This window comes from Caretta caretta, chromosome 3 (genome assembly GCF_965140235.1).
Source record: "Caretta caretta isolate rCarCar2 chromosome 3, rCarCar1.hap1, whole genome shotgun sequence".
Taxonomy (NCBI): Eukaryota; Metazoa; Chordata; order Testudines; family Cheloniidae; genus Caretta; species Caretta caretta.
The window spans coordinates 54,304,221-54,322,077 of record NC_134208.1 but is presented as its reverse complement, the minus strand read 5'-3'; the positions used below and the strand labels follow the sequence as shown (position 1 = coordinate 54,322,077).

At 39.2% G+C, this 17,857-nt stretch overlaps 1 long non-coding RNA gene across 1 annotated transcript in view; it reads right to left on the bottom strand.

The window, feature by feature from the left end:
* The window catches only part of LOC142071397 (uncharacterized), a 46,367-nt gene extending 28,911 nt beyond the window's left edge, over window positions 1–17,456 (bottom strand). Inside the window, exon 1 of the long non-coding RNA XR_012667427.1 lies at window positions 17,158–17,456. This is a non-coding gene — a long non-coding RNA (uncharacterized LOC142071397). The remainder of the gene's footprint in view (window positions 1–17,157) is intronic.
* Window positions 17,457–17,857: the final 401 nt, after the last annotated feature.

Here is a 17,857-nt window from a genome sequence, read left to right as displayed (position 1 = left end):
TACAAAATATTCCACCCATTGTCCTTGGACTGGCCGCTACCACCACCAAACTAATACTGGTTACTGGGGAAGAGCTGTTTGGATGCGTCTTTCCCCCCCAAATACTTCCCAAAACCCTGCACCCCACTTCCTGGACAAGGTTTGGTAAAAAGCCTCACCAATTTGCCTAGGTGACTACAGACCCAGACCCTTGGATCTTAAGAACAATGAACAATCCTCCCAACACTTGCACCCCCCCTTTCCTGGGAAATGTTGGATAAAAAGCCTCACCAATTTGCATTGGTGACCACAGACCCAAACCCTTGGATCTGAGAACAATGAAAAAAGCATTCAGTTTCTTACAAGAAGACTTTGAATAAAAATAGAAGTAAATAGAAATGAAGAAATCCCCCCTGTAAAATCAGGATGGTAGATATCTTACAGGGTAATTAGATTAAAAAACATAGAGAACCCCTCTAGGCAAAACCTTAAGTTACAAAAAGAATACACAGACAGAAATAGTTATTCTATTCAGCACAATTCTTTTCTCAGCCATTTAAAGAAATCATAATCTAACACATACCTAGCTAGATTACTTACTAAAAGTTCTAAGACTCCATTCCTGGTCTATCCCCAGCAAAGACCAGCATATAGACAGACACACAGACCCTTTGTTTCTCTCCCTCCTCCCAGCTTTTGAAAGTATCTTGTCTCCTCATTGGTCATTTTGGTCAGGTGCCAGCGAGGTTACCTTTAGCTTCTTAACCCTTTACAGGTGAGAGGAGCTTTCCCCTGGCCAGGAGGGATTTCAAAGGGGTTTACCCTTCCCTTTATATTTATGACACCTGCTCATATATTATTTGGCATAATTCACCAATATTACTTATTCAGTTTTACAATATTCAGTCATATCAACATCTGGCCAAACTACTTTTCTTAGGTGCATACATAGCCCCAATACTGAGTGCCTCAAAATCTGTAATGCATTTATTTTCACAACACTTTTGTGAGGAAGGGAAACATGATTACCCCTATTTCACAGATGGGAAACTGAGGCACAGAAAGACTAATTAACTTACCCATAGTGGCACAGGGATTTGAACACCACTCTCCTAAATTGTAGGGCAGGGACCCAACCACTAGACCACATTTTCTCCATCTACAGTAACCAAATTATTTAATAAATCCTTTTTGGAAATGTGTTGAATACTAGAACTGAAAACAAATATTTTTCTGCTATTTCACCAGATCTCGTTGTAAATTACATTTAAAAACAAATATTAGACAGTTGCTGGACAATGTGTTACAATTAAGCACAGCGCATATTTAAAAACACACTACTGTTTAATTCCTTTAAGTTACAGGATTATAGAGAACATGTAGGCACAGATATTTTTTTCACCCTAGCTATAAAGGTTAGTCTGTATGCTCCTAAGTGCGGGGAAACTTTTCAGGCCCTGATCACTGGACAACCCACACCTAATAGTCTAAAGTTTTGCTGGATCCTACTCCTAAAGAATGTAGAGGCACTTTTGCTGTTTTTCTGTAATACAAATGATATAGTAAGATACATGCAATTATCAGATTTTTACATAATAAACATTAAATATGGATTCACAGACTCACAGATTCTAAGGCCAGAGGGGACCTTTATGATCATTTGATGATTGATTGGCGATTCCTCAATTCGAGGATGATCTCTACCATGGATTTACATCTGTGTCCTAAGATGACTCAGGAGTCCAATCCTGGAACCTCAAATCTGCCCGCAGTAGGTACAAACATTTTGTGGCAGGCCAACTGCCTGCTAGAGGAAAGTTTTTTCTTTTTCCTTCCTTCTCTTTTTTCAGCTTCAAGGTCAAGGTGCTACTCCTCGAAGTAGGCCACTGCCTGATGGAGTATATAGCTCCATTGGAGTCGGTTGGTGGCTTGCTCCTCTTAGCTTGTGATGTCCACATCAGTTTTCTTAAGATATGCTTTCAGTGTGTCTTTGTAGCGTTTCCTCTGACCACCACGGGATCTTTGACCATGGGTGAGATGAGAGTACAGCACTTATTTTGGGAGGCAAGAGTCTGGCATCCATACACAATGTCCAGACCAGAGAAGTTGGTGCAGGAGGATCATTGCTTCAATGCTGGTGACATTGGCTTCAGCAAGGATGCTGGTGTTAGTGCAGTGATCTTGCCACTTGACGCAAAGGATCTTCTGGAGGCATCGTTGGTGGTACCTCTCCAGACTCCTGAGGTACTGTGATAGGTCACCCAAGTTTCGCATCCATAGAGGAGTGTAGGAACAGCAATTGTCTTATAGACCTGGATCTTGGTGTTCTGCTGTAGGTCACAGACCATGAAAATGCGTTGGAGCAATTTCCCAAAGGAATCACTTTCACGCTGGATCCTGTGCTGCATCTCATTGTCAATTTTTGCTTTTGAGAAAGTTGGCTACCGAGGTAGCAAAAGTGCTCGACTGTCTCCAAAGTCTGTCCCTCGAAGGTGATTTGGGGACCATCACCTTGTTGTGGTGAAGGGGCTTGCATATTCCGATGAAACTCAGAGATAAGTTGTTGGGAGCTTCACGTACCTGGTAGGGTCTCTTAAGCCAAACAGGTCTGAGGGGAGGTCCCAGACAAAGCACAGTCCAATCCCCAAGTCCTCAATGGCGTGTCACACGGAAGAGGGTCCTCGGATCTCAACAGCTGTGCAAGTGGATGAAGGATGCAGCAAACTGGAGATCTCCATTTGTCTTGGACTTTCCCCGCCACTGGATCCCAGACCTCCAGCTTGTCATGTTCATGTGGTTGCTGTAGGTGCACCAGCTTCACCATGTTAAAAGAAATTACACACAGGCTTCTACCACAGGAAATAACATCTTTCCAACCTTCCAAGCCCTGTGGCGATGGACTGGTGGTGACAGGGACAGGATTACTGAATCTGGCCGTCCTTAGCCACAAATCTGCATGTAGGCAGTAGTAGTTAGATGGTCATCCGGCACCTGGATTGAGACGGGGTGCAATTTGGCAGCTACTGTTGCAACTAAGCAGCCCTCTTTAGGATCCCCTCTGCTCACCACACAAGGAGAGAGCACTAGAAAAGGTGTCCTAAACCTAGGCTGCCTCATACACTCCTGGCTGGATGAGCGCATGCTGTGGGATGCTGCCTGCAGTCGAAGCTATAAAAAGACAGTGGCTTTTGTATATGGAATGTACACCCTGATGGATAACAACGATAATGTATGACCAGAAGGAAGAACTGCTATCTTCGCCAGGGAACCTGTGAGATATAACATAAATGTCGATGCCCTGAGAGAGACAAGGTGCCCAGATGAAGGTCAACTGAGAGAAGAAGGTGGAGGCTACACCTTTTTCTGGAAAGGAAAATCTGCAGAGGACAGGAACATTCATGTTATTGTTTTTGCAATTAGGAATAAGTTTGCCAGTCAGTTTACAGAATTTCTTGTAGGAATCAATGAATGTCTTCTGACTCTGCATCTTGAGCTCAGCAACAACCAGTTTGCTGCTGTCATCAGTGTGTATGCTGTTAGGATATAGATATTCAGGCCTGTCTGTAAACACCTATTCTCTAATTTAGGTGTATTTTTATCACTTAGCTAGTTAGAGAGGTATAAAAGAAAGAATCAAAATCACTGTCTGCCGGTGTAAGGGCCTTCTCTTTAAAAAATCTTAATCTTAATCTTAATCTTATCTCTTAATCTTTAAGAAAAGAGATAAGTCGGAGTATGGAAACTATCGAGGCATTGCCATGCTATCTACAGCTGGGAAAATTCTTGCCCGTATCCTCTTAAACTGATTACTCCCCCCTGCTGAGGAAATATTGCCGGAATCTTAGAGAAGTTTTAGACCATCCTGTGGGACAACCAACATGATCTTCGTTACCCGCCAAATCCAGAAAAAGTCTCGAGAGCAAAATCAGGACCTGTACATGGCCTTCATTACTTTGACAGAGGCCTTTGTCTCTGTCAATCACGAAGCCCTGTGGAAGATGCTAGCCAGATCTGGCTGCCCTCCAAAGTCTTCTCCATGATCAGATGAGTGCCACAGTTCTCTGTAATGGCCTAGAGATGGAGCCTTTTATCATTAAAACTGGGGTAAAGCAAGGATGTATTATTGCCCCAACCCTGTTTTCCATCTATTTAGCAGTCATTTTGGTCCTCATGAAAGAGCACCTCCCCAGCAGAGTTGACATTCAGTACAGAATGGATGGGCAGCTCTTTAATCTTTGACATGTCTGCTCAAAGTCTAATGTCCTCAGGGTGCCCATTACTGATCTTCGGTATGCTGATCACTGACCTATCCTCACACACACTCATAATGACTTTCAGTCCAAACTGGACTTTTTTGCACAAGTTTACCGAAGCCTAGGACTTTAATTCAATATTGAGAAGACTAAAGTGCTCTATCAACCTGCTTCAGGCCTGGCACATGACCCACCACAAATCATGATCATCTAGTCTGACCTATATAACAAAAGCCATAGAACCTCCCAAAAATAATTCCTAGAACAGATCTTTAGAAAAAAAATCTAATCTTGTTTTAAAAATTTCCAGTGATGGAGAATTCATCGCAACTCTAGGAAAGTTGTTCCAATGGTTAATAACCCTCTCCATTAAAAATTTACTCCTTATTTCCAGTCTGAATTTGTCTAGCCTCAACTTTCAGTCATTGGATTGAGTAGCTCCTTTCTCTGCTTGATTGAAGATCCTATTATTAAATGTTTTTTGTTCCACATGCAGGTACTTATATACTGTAATCAAGTCACTTCCTAACCTTCTCTTTGTTAAACTAAATAGGTTGAGCTCCTTGAGTCTATCCCTATAAATTATATTTTTTAGTCCTTTGAACATTTTTGTATCTCTTCTCTGAACCCTTTCCAATTTATCAACATCTTTCTTGAACTGGGAAGACCAGAACTGGGCATAGTATTTCATCAGGATCGAATTAGCTCTTTTGGCCACAGAGTTCATGTTCAGCTGATTATCCATTATGACTCCCAAATGTTTTTTTTTAGAAACACTGCTTCCTAGGATAGAGTCCCCTATTGTGAAAGTAGACCCTACAGTCTTTGATCCTACATGTATACATTTGCATTAAGCCATATTAAAATGCATATTATTTGCTTGCACCCTGCTTACCAAGCAATCCAGATTGCTCTGTAACAGTGACGTGTCCTCTTCGTTTTTTACCTCTTCCCCAAATTTTGTGTCATCTGCAGACTTTGTCAGTGATGATTTTAAGTTCCTGGGTCATTAATAAAAATATTAACTAGCATAGGGCTAAGAACCAATACATGTACGACCCCCTTACAAACACATCTGTTCAGTGAGCCCTTGTTTACATTCTCAGACCTATCATTTAACCAACTTTTAATCTATTGAACATGTGCCCTGTTCATTTTATAGGCAGGCCGTTCTAGTTGTTTAATCAAAATGTTGTGTGTTACCAAGTCAAATGCCTTACAGAAGCCTAAGTGCATTACATCAACAAAATGCCTTTGTCAATCAAACTTCTAATCTCATAAACATCAAGTTAATTTGACAGAATCCATTTTCCATAAAGCCATGTTGATTGGCATTAATTATATTACCCTCCTTTAATTCTTTATTAATTGAATGTCATATCAGCCTGCCTATTTTCTTGTCCATTACTGATGTCAGATTGATAGGCCTATAATGGTTTAGCCTTTATAAATATTGCCACAACATTAGCTTTCTTCTGGTCTTCAAGAACTTCTCCAGTGTTCCAAAACTTATTGAACACCAATGGTCCATTGAGCTCTTTAAACAGCTCTTTTAAAACTCTTGAATGGAAGTTATTTGGACCTGCTGATTTAGAAATGTCTGATTTTAGTAGCTGTTGCTTAACATCCTCCTGAGACACTAGTAGAATGGAAAGTGTTATATGATATGACTACATCATCTGTTTTTTTTTCCAAACAGAGAACAGAAATATTTATTGACACTTCCACTTTTTCTGCATTATTATTGATAGTTCTACCAATTCCATCTACTAATGTATCAATACCATTGTGAGGATACTTTTTTCCCCTAATATACTTAAACAACTCCTTATTGTCCTTAACTATCCTGGCCATAGATTTCTCCTTGAGTTCCCTTCCTTCCCTTCCCAATGTTCTACAGTTCCTAGTTTCCAATTTATATTCAAAACTATCAACTTCACCTTTCTTCCATTAGTTATATATTATTTTTATAGCTGCCTTCACTTCCGGCCTAAACCAGGTCTGTTTTTTAACCAATATGGTCTTATTTCTCAATTGTGAATTGTGGCTTTTTGGGCATCCAATAGAGCAGTGGCGGGCAACCTGCGGTCCGCAGGCTTCCCACATCTCCCATTGGCCAGGAACAGTGAACTGCAGCCACTGGGAGCTGCAGGCGGCCATGCAAATGTAAACAAACTGTCTGTCAGCCCGCCAGCGAATTACCCTGATGGGCCACATGCAGCCCTGAGGCCACAGATTGCCCACCACTGCAATAGAATGTTCTTAAACAATTCCCAATTATCATTCACATTTTACTGAGTACATTCTTCTTCCCAGATGGTTTGACTTACGATTGTTTTCAGTTTTATGAAACTGGCCACTTTCAAAGCACCATGTGTTTGCACATTATAAATGTGATCCAGTCATGATCATGGATACTTAAGTTACCATTAATTTTTTAGTTCTGTGATCAGTTCCGCTTTATCTGTCAAACAGGTTAAGCCCTGTTACGTTCAACAGAATATTATTTATTCCCTTATTGCCTTTGAGGACTGTAGTCTTTTATATATATTCAGTCCTATCCTCAGTTTCTGTCCATGATTTATATTTTTAAATGATTCAACATCTCAAGCATTTAAACATGTTGATTTTCAGGAAATTGATCTCTCTCCTCTGTCTTTGTAAGCCAGTCATTAGAGGACAATATAATCAGTGCACGTAGGCAGGTCTGACTTTCAACTCAGCAGAGGGCACTGATGCACCCTAACAGCTATTTATGAGCTGCAGTAGTTGACTTGTTACCAGGGGATGAGCAAATATTAGAGGCTATTTGTTTAACAATCAGCAATTCCCCTTCTGACATGAGCCATTTTAAATTAATTAATATTATTTAATAACAAAATATTTATATTTTAAAGATTTACTTTATTTTAGGACTATGTTGCCATGTGCTGTATCTGAATTATATGCTCCCTGAGACCTATTCCTGACAATTTTGCTAATCGGAGATCATAGAATCATGGAAGATTAGGGTTTGAACAGACCTCAGGAGGTCATCTAGTCCAACCCCCTGCTCAAAGTAGGATGTCATTCTTTGATTTGGTACATTGGAAACTAAGTTTTAAATTGAAAGCAGCTAAAATAGAACAAAAGAAAAAACAAGGCAGGTGTGTATAAGCTGCTAAAAAACATACATAACAGTAACCCAGGATATGTAGATATCACCCTCACAATGTAGAATGATAAATGTCTTCACACTGCCAATTTCATAGTATATATTTAAGTTAAGTTTGAAGTCAGAAAATATGAAAGTCAGGTAAAATGAAGAGCCTTAACTCTGCCCTCTCTCAAATGTGTGTCTAAGATAATACGTGATTATAAATTTAAAAACTGAATTATAATGCATACCAGTCCCTTTATCAGTATTTCTAAAGCATGTTTTACCATAGTATCTATGCATAGTAAATAGGATGTACAAACCAGTAGCCTCTGCCCAGAAAAATCATCTCATCCAAAAATGGGAAAATTCTGAAAGCAGTTGGCTGCCTCTGCTGTTAAATCAAGAGCCTGAGTCTCACTCAGTTACAACAAAAAGAAAAGGAGTACTTGTGGCACCTTAGAGACTAACCAATTTATTTGAGCATGAGCTGTAGCTCACGAAAGCTCATGCTCAAATAAATTGGTTAGTCTCTAAGGTGCCACAAGTACTCCTTTTCTTTTTGCGAATACAGACTAACACGGCTGTTCCTCTGAAACCTGTCAGTTACAACAGTTTACCCTGGTGTGTGGTAACGAAATCCCATTGATGTATTGCTCCCATATTAACTAGGGTAGTGGCTAAACTCTTGTAAGAGATGCCCCCGCTTGCTGTTCTGCAATGTGCTTTTATAGGAGGAAATTATCTGTAATTTAAATTTTCCTCATCATCCAGTCATCCCTCCCCATTAGCTTGCATGTGCTGTACACTGCAAGGGTAATTCCTCACCCCTCTTTAATTAAAAAATAATTTCCCTTAATCAAACTATAATCTTTAAAAAGAAAAAGGAGTACTTGTGGCACCTTAGAGACTAACCAATTTATTTGAGCATAAGCTTTCATGAGCTACAGCTCACTTCATCAGATGCATACTGTGGAAAGTGTAGAAGATCTTTTTATACACACAAAGCATGAAAAAATACCTCCCCCCACCCCACTCTCCTGATGGTAATAGCTTATCTAAAGTGACCACTCTCCTTACAATGTGTATGATAATCAAGTTGGGCCATTTCCAGCACAAATCCAGGGTTTAACAAGAACGTCTGAGGAGGGGTGGGGGGGTAGGAAAAAACAAGGGGAAATAGGTTACCTTGCTTAATGACTTAGCCACTCCCAGTCTCTATTCAAGTCTAAGTTAATTGTATCCAATTTGCAAATGAATTCCAATTCAACAGTTTCTCGCTGGAGTCTGGATTTGAAGTTTTTTGTTGTAATATCACAACTTTCATGTCTGTAATCGCGTGACCAGAGAGATTGAAGTGTTCTCCGACTGGTTTATGAATGTTATAATTCTTGACATCTGATTTGTGTCCATTTATTCTTTTACGTAGAGACTGTCCAGTTTGACCAATGTAAATGGCAGAGGGGCATTGCTGGCACATGATGGCATATATCACATTGGTGGATGTGCAGGTGAACGAGCCTCTGATAGTGTGGCTGATGTTATTAGGCCCTGTGATGGTGTCCCCTGAATAGATATGTGGGCACAATTGGCAACGGGCTTTGTTGCAAGGATAAGTTCCTGGGTTAGTGGTTCTGTTGTGTGGTATGTGGTTGTTGGTGAGTATTTGCTTCAGGTTGCGGGGCTGTCTGTAGGCAAGGACTGGCCTGTCTCCCAAGATTTGTGAGAGTGTTGGGTCATCCTTCAGGATAGGTTGTAGATCCTTAATAATGCGTTGGAGGGGTTTTAGTTGGGGGCTGAAGATGACGGCTAGTGGTGTTCCGGTTTTTTCTTTGTTAGGCTTGTCCTGTAGTAGGTGACTTCTGGGAACTCTTCTGGCTCTATCAATCTGTTTCTTCACTTCCACAGGTGGGTATTGTAGTTGTAAGAAAGCTTGATAGAGATCTTGTAGATGTTTGTCTCTGTCTGAGGGGTTGGAGCAAATGCGGTTGTATCGCAGAGCTTGGCTGTAGACGATGGATCGTGTGGTGTGGTCAGGGTGCAAGCTGGAGGCATGTAGGTAGGAATAGCGGTAGTAGATTTCCGGTATAGGGTGGTGTTTATGTGACCATTGTTTATTAGCACTGTAGTGTCCAGGAAGTGGATCTCTTGTGTGGACTGGACCAGGCTGAGGTTGATGGTGGGATTGAAATTGTTGAGATCATGATGGAATTCCTCAAGGGCTTCTTTTCCATGGGTCCAGATGATGAAGATGTCATCAATATAGTGCAAGTAGAGTAGGGGCGTTAGGGAACGAGAGCTGAGGAAGCGTTGTTCTAAATCAGCCATAAAAATGTTGGCATACTGTGGGGCCATGCGGGTACCCATAGTAGTGCCGCTGATCTGAAGGTATACATTGTCCCCAAATGTAAAATAGTTATGGGTAAGGACGAAGTCACAAAGTTCAGCCACCAGGTTAGCCGTGACATTATCGGGGATAGTGTTCTTGACGGCTTGTAGTCCATCTTTGTGTGGAATGTTGGTGTAGAGGGTTTCTACATCCATAGTGGCCAGGATGGTGTTATCAGGAAGATCACCGATGGATTGTAGTTTCCTCAGGAAGTCAGTGGTGTCTCAAAGGTAGCTGGGAGTGCTGGTAGCGTAGGGTCTGAGGAGGGAGTCTACCCCCAGCTACCTTCGAGACACCACTTCCTGAGGACACATTTGCAAATTGGATACAATTAACTTAGGCTTGAATAGAGACTGGGAGTGGCTAAGTCATTATGCAAGGTAACCTATTTCCCCTTGTTTTTTCCTACCCCCCCCCACCCCTCCTCAGAAGTTCTTGTTAAACCCTGGATTTGTGCTGGAAATGGCCCACCTTGAGTATCATACACATTGTAAGGAGAGTGGTCACTTTAGATAAGCTATTACCAGAAGGAGAGTGGGGTGGGGGGAGGTATTTTTTCATGCTTTGTGTGTATAAAAAGATCTTCTACACTTTCCACAGTATGCATCCGATGAAGTGAGCTGTAGCTCACGAAAGCTTATGCTCAAATAAATTGGTTAGTCTCTAAGGTGCCACAAGTACTCCTTTTTCTTTTTGCGAATACAGACTAACACGGCTGTTACTCTGAAACCTATAATATTTAATATACCCACCACCCATAACCACCAGTGCCTGTAACAAAATGGCCTACAAGTGACAAAATTATATTTTCAAGAAAGCCACAGACCTAAGACCCGACTACCCTCAAAAATGTAAAAAGACCCAGTTTCTGATCATATCTCCATTATACAGAGTGCTTGGCTGCAAGGATGGCAGTAAGGGTATATTCCAGCTTCCCATCACATTGAAAACTATTATTCATTCCATAAGTAAAGCCATAGTTTACCACAAACACAATAAAATGACATTTAGGAATAAATAAATCATTATATTGTATACCATTTCTCCAGCATGATATAACATTAATTTTACAATCTGGTTATTTATTGACTTTTTCTCCAAAAGAAAGTTACAAAGATTTGTAAACATGTTTTAGTTCTCCCTGCCTGAAGATAAGAACTTTCATGTTTCAATGTTTCTCAAGGACATCCCCTGAAACAATAAAAACCATTTACAACCATTCATTCACATATATGCTCCATGTCTACTGACAATATTTGAGTTTTCTGTAATAAGTATATCTAGCTCTTCATCCAAGCAGATATCAGATACAAGGGGTAGGATTTTCTGGTCCACTAAGATCATATAAACATCACAAAGTGACTTTGAACTACCTTAAAGTGACCAGTGATTGCCAGTAGGGAATTCCCCTTGTCTAATGGAATTCTGTGCTGGTGGAAAACTGGCAGACATGGCTCCATCATGTCCTGGTGCCAGTGTGAGATTAGAGAAGAGTGTGTGTCAGGGACATCCTAAGTGAGAGGCATTGGTAGGATGGGGAGAGGGCAGGATAGAGCAGAGCTTTGCTACACCAGATTCTCCACTACTATAAGGACCATAAGGATCCTAGTATAAATGAAAACTGCTCTCCTACAAGTTTTAGCTCATGCCAGGGTGTTATTTTACAGTATACACACAGAGAAGTTATCTAAAAACATAAAATGCACTTGCTGGAAGGTTTCAATGTGATAGTACTTTATTTCTTAGAATTCAGAATGGAATTCTGAAACTCAAACCAAAGAGAAACAAAGCAGGCTGTTCCCTAAAACAGAATGGAAAATTTTCCCTCGATCTTTCTCAATGGGGTCTGTCTGTAGACTGACTCTGCTGAGCCCAGATCGCATACATCCATACTGAGTCCCCTGCTTGCAAGCAGAACTAGGAAAACCTCAGCATTTCAAGTAATAGCTTATACTTTTAATACAGTTTTCAATACACAATACAGGTCTGAGTGGTGGAGTATTAGGGACCTCATGGTGGCAGGGCTGTCCTTAGGCATAGGCAACATACTTGGCTGCATAAGGCACCTGAAAATTTGGGGCACCCCTGGGTCCTAGTGTCTACTTTCCCTTCTGTTCCTATCCCTGTTCTGACCCTTCCTGCAGGCTCCCACCACAGCTGGCTGCTGCAGCCTGGTGAGTCTTCCTCTGGAGGGGATCTAGTACTTAAAAGTGAAAAAGCCTTCCAGCCTGCCAAACCTATTAGCACAACACTGAAACTGTTAAAGAGCCATTCAAGTGGTAATGAAGCCGTTTAACAGGCATTTGCCAAGCCCCAAGAACATACTGTCAGTTTCTGAATTTACTGACAAAAACAGTTGTGCATTACTGTAATATTTACTCGGAACAAGTTAGTCTACAGGACCTTAGTTTAAAATTTGCTTTAAAAATATTTCATTAGTGTGTTGCTGAAGATTATTAAATCACATCTCTAAAAAATCCTTGCATAGATTTTTAGATGCACAATCTGAGTATTCATCTTTCGACTTAAATGCTTGGACCTTCAGACATAGTTTTTTAAATAAATCCTTCAAAATACCACCCTTATCTAAAATACATATGCGAGCCTGGGCTGCCATCGGGCATAGGGGCACCAGTTTAATAATACTGAATAGAGCTCCATAAAGCCTGCCTGGTGGACCCCCTCTCCACTACATCTGAGCAGAGCTTGCATATTTTGGGGAAAAAACAAGCTCATAATCTTCAGCTGGTGGAAATTTAACTTAGTTCAATTAAAGCTCAGTTTTAGAATAATTTTGAATAATGGTGAAATATGCAATCTTGCAGTTGGGTAGGAATATAAAAGGATATTTTAAAAAGTGCCGTATCTTTAAGAGGATGTACGGAAGTCAGTGGTCACACATCAGTTTACAATAGCTGAGGATCTCATGACCAATAAGTACTTGTATGAAGTAGTAGAATTACATATGACAGGAAACTGAAGTTATTGCCAGGATATATGTGTGATGCATAAAAATGAATGGCTGTGAATATTTTTTTTAAAATTGATGTCAATAAGAATTTGGCATTTTAAACCAGATGAGGATCTGGCCCAAAGGGTTGGGTTTATAACAGCATTTGAGACCTATAGTTCAGGTCTCAAAATGTTAGTAATGTCTCTCAACTGTACTTGAAAGCTTGTGCTCAGCTAACTCAGACCTCCAAGGGAAAATCCCTTCTCCTGTTTCATTCCTACAACTGCGCTCAACAAACCCTCCTTACTATCTCTGCCTGGGCCCTGGGGGGTACTCAGTGATCCTTTCCATTTTGAGGAGTTTTAGGAGTGCTGCTGGGAAGGGCTATTGCACCTTTCCAAACCTAGAAATTTCTAGCAAGAGTCCAAAAACATGCTACTGTTCCCTCCACCCTAGGGGCAACTGAAAATGTTTACTTTCCCTGGTTATAAATACGTTACTTGCAAAGCATTTTGAAGTTGCTTCTGACTTGCAAGTGCTTATAATTTGATATCTCCTTCCAGGTTCTTGGGGAAAAAACTGTTTGATACTAAATGTCCATAATTCCTTAATAAATTTCCAGGAAAGAAAAATATATATTCCATTAGAAAAATATTATACAGACAGAGCGTATGGCAGGGTAATAAAAATGAGTCCTATGTTGATTCTTTAATTCCACATATATAGAAATATGTTTGTAAGATAACACTGACTACATTCCAGTATATAACTGTATAAAATATACAACATGCACTTCACTTTCAGATTCCACATAGAAAATATTCCATTTAGCTGCTTTTGAAAAACATTTACTGAGATAGATGAACAACCAGATTTTCATTATTTTGCCATTATTAGATTATGCTGATTTTTTATGTGACTTCTGATATAGTGAGGCAAAAATTGGATGCGATGCACAATAATTTGTTTCTCTATTAGACTTTGTACTACTTTCATTGTACGGGGTAGAGTTAGGCAGATTAAAGTGATCTCACTACCTTCACAAAGATTCTCAGATTAATGTTCATGTTCTGAATTCTAGTGCCTATCATTATCACGTTATGTGATGAGCACAAATTTAGAATACCAGTATATACTTGGTTTGAAATGATGAAAAGAGACATACAGCGATATTTAGTTAATGCACCATTGCAATTTTTCAGTGAATTTTGCTATTTGAAGTTTGTTGTGAATTGTTTTAATAATTCTTATGCAGTAATTCCCACGTTTTGTTTAACGAAAAAATGATACTGCATTCTGATGAGTTTTCTTTAGGCTTTTGATATTTATGAAGTAGAGATAGATTATATAGATGAAGTAACTGATGGTATAGTAAGTTCTAATGGTTTTATTGATATTGAATTATTGAGTTGGGGAATTATTTGAAAGTGACAGGGGTATATACAAAAATTGCATACCTTTTTGTAACAACATCTGTGCTCCTGTTGAGGTCTGATCTTTCAGAGGTTGCATTATGCCCATGCAGATAGGTGGAGGACTCATATCCGTCCTATTGGAGTTGGGCTGAGTTGCTTCAAGCATGAGATCAGAACTTATTCTGATCAACTGTGTCCACAATTACCTCAGGGCATATACCTAAACTACAATCTACTTCTGAGTAAGGTGTCAGGTGTGCTGACTCTGAGTGGGGAGTATCCCAATCATTATCCTGTCCAGTTGTTTTGTGGGAGACAGGGCAGACTTTTAGCTCCTCCTGTGCTGCAGTGGCCCATCCCGGGATCTTGGAACTTGTCTGTGGACTGAAAAAGGTAATAGTAGCTGACAGCAAGGAAACTAAATCCTTTGGTAGCAGCACAGGACTTTGGGTATTGAATGGCTTGGAGGGGGAAAAACAAAAAGAGAGCACAACCTAGGCATTGCTCTAAGAAAAATGGTATGCAACAGGATGGAGATTTTGGTACCCTGCAATCAGATGCAGGATACCTCAGTTGAGACATCTTGTTATAATCTGCTTAAACCCTGGAATAGAATTTTAGGTGTATTTAGTTAGCTCCAACCAGGAAACAAAAGAGGTTGTACTCTGTTTCAGGGGCAGAGGAAAATCCTAGGAGTACTGAAACATGGGGAGACACGTAGGAAGAGGTGTGTATAGACAGAAAGATTACCAGTAAAGCCAAAGCCTCAGTAGAGGTAAATTTGGGTAAAGGCCAAGATTTTTGAACACAAATGCCTAAATTTAGGCTTTTAAATTTAGATTTGGGCACCTAAATAAGTATCCTGATTCTCAAAAGATTTGTGAGCTCCCAACATCTTCCATTATTAGGAGCAGAGGAAGACCTGAAGCTGCTTAAAGTTTAATATAACTTTGAGGGTCATCTGAATTTATTACTGCTCATGCAAAAGTACTTTGTTTTTTATTTTGCTATACTGTAATACCTTATAATTTATAGTAATCACCTGTATTGCACATGAAAGATACAATGATATCATATTTGGTCCTATGATTTCTAAACTAAATACTACAACCTTTACATTGCAAGCAGAAAAAATATATTAAAAAGGTCACTAAATGTCTTTGTGTGCATAGAAATTATTTTCCAAGAACCAGCAATCAAATATCATTGACATTATTAAAAAAATAACTGTCAACAATAGTAAAATGCTATAATGAAGTAATCAGTAAAAAGCACAATGAAATGGAGATGTGATAATCCATTCTTTAGCATATGATTTTTAACAATAACCCACAAAAAAGATATTACCACTAATGGAATATTTAAGACATTGTACCATATCTCATTTCTTTAATTCTTTTATAAAACCATCAATATTTTATTAGGAGTGATTGCATGACTCTTTTATTAGGAGCAATATGTTCAAGAAGCCCTTATGTTAAAGTGGTATTTTGTACACTCTCTTGTCACTGATATATATTCTTGCGGAAAAGCAACATTAAAATAACATTAAACGTCTAGCTTTAACAAAAAAAATAGACTATAAATTTAGAGCTAAGGCAGAAATTGTATCTATTATCCATTCGTTGTGTTTGGACATTTCTGTGCTCTCCAAATCATGAGTGATTTTACACACCAGTGTGCTGCCATACTAGGGTTTTATGAAATATTCAACACAAACTAAAAAAAAAGGAGTCAAAATCCACATTTCTCTGAGTTCAAACTACATCTGCTAACATCAGAACTTTTTCACTTCAGTGGACATGTTAGTGAAGTTGGTCAAGATATTTTTGCACTGTCTGTAATTATTGTCAGGCATCAGGTTGAGAGGTGGGATTAATTTAAAACTGATTTATTGTAGTTAAATGGTTTTCTTGTTTTTTTCTAGTTTTTAATAATTATAAATGAAAAGGAAAAATAAAGGCAGGAAATAGTGAGGGGGAAAATGTCAACTGGGAGGAAAGAAAAGAAGTGAGGGGAGGAGTTCTATGCCAAAAAGCCTGTGTCAAATTCTTGTAAAATAGTTTACCCAGTAAATGTTTTCATTCATGTAATATAGCAATTAATTTTGAAACAATTTGTTTAAAATTTTGAGTTTTCAAGATATGTCAAGCACTCTATCAGCTGTAAAATAAACAGAAAACAATTGGAAAGATATTTCAAAAAAAGTTTTCCAAACATTTTTTCACAAAAAAATCAGCAAAATATACAGGTTTTTTTTAAATTTCAACAATTTCTGTTTTTCATGCTTGCTACTGTATACATGCATATGAAGCATAGTAAAATATATTGTCCTTGAGAAGTAGTTACTGCTCTATAGGAACTTTTCAGAAACTTAGGCCCCAATCCTGCAAACGCTTACACAGCTCCTAACTTTACTACCATGAGTAATTCCACTGAAATCAATAGGACTATTCACAGCAGTAAAAGTTAAACATATAAGGGTCAACACAAACCAGATCCCTTATGCTTCGAGTACAAGGTGCACTTCTTTGACCTTGCCTTTTCTAATATGAACACATAGCAACACATACGTTTTAAAAAAATCTCTCAAATCAACACACTACCCTGTGCACACAATTCTCTCCATGGGGAAAGGATGAGAGAAAGAATGAACCCCATGTAACAGATGTAAGTCACATTACTTTATGCAATACTGGAGGGTGCTCAGATATTATGGTGATGAGGTTATATTAGAACATATATAGAATAGTAAGTATTTGTAGGATCAGGGCCATAGTTTGTATTTTTAGATTGAGTTTTAATACCAATATTAGGCAGAATGTGTTATTCACTAATCAATAGGCACATTTCCTTTCATTGTGTTTTTTAATTATGAACACCAAAAAGCAAGCTTAACCATTGGTACAGTATGCAAGAAAAATAAAAGATTAAAAAGTAGAGACTAAATAAAACAAAGTAAATTCCCTCACCAATGTAAGAAGTGGTGAATGTTTCCCCCCACTCCTATGCTAAAGGAAGGCAGTGCTTACCTCCAGTCTGAAATTTAAGGGGACAGTCCCAACACACACACACCATCTCTGGATAATAAAACACTGGAGGAAAGGTCTTCTTGGTCTATAGGAGAGGTCAACAAATGAGTAAGAAGCTATCCAAAAAGCCAACAAAGAAGCAATAAATGCTGCCTGATTTCTGATATACTTATTTAGAAAAACATAATTCACAGCCTGTGGTGAAATAATTATCATCACTGGTGGAACAATTACTCTAATCCAGTCTTTAACAGAAAATGATGGCAAGTGCTCACAATAACAGCAATGCAGAGGAAAACAAAACCTGAGAGGTAAAAGCAGCAGGCATGAGTCATCTACACTGCAGTAGGACAGAGCAATGCATAATGTAGCACAAAATCCTATTCTGACCATGTAGAGAGCAGTTTGCCACTACGTCAGCTCAGATCATGTGAAGGATCTCATCATATCTTTTCCCCTAGACATTTTTATCACCTTTACTTCCCACTATTGCCTTCCACTCCTGTCTGTTTACTCCTCCTATCTCACTGTAGCTCAGTTATCAAAATGTATATGATTCACCTACTGGAGAGTGACTAATATTTATTCCAACTCTCCTTTTCCACATCCTTTGTTTAGGGCTTGTTTACCTGTATGATGCATCAGCTGTAGTGTTCTAGTGAAGACACTACTACACCGACAGGAGAGCTTCTCCCATTGG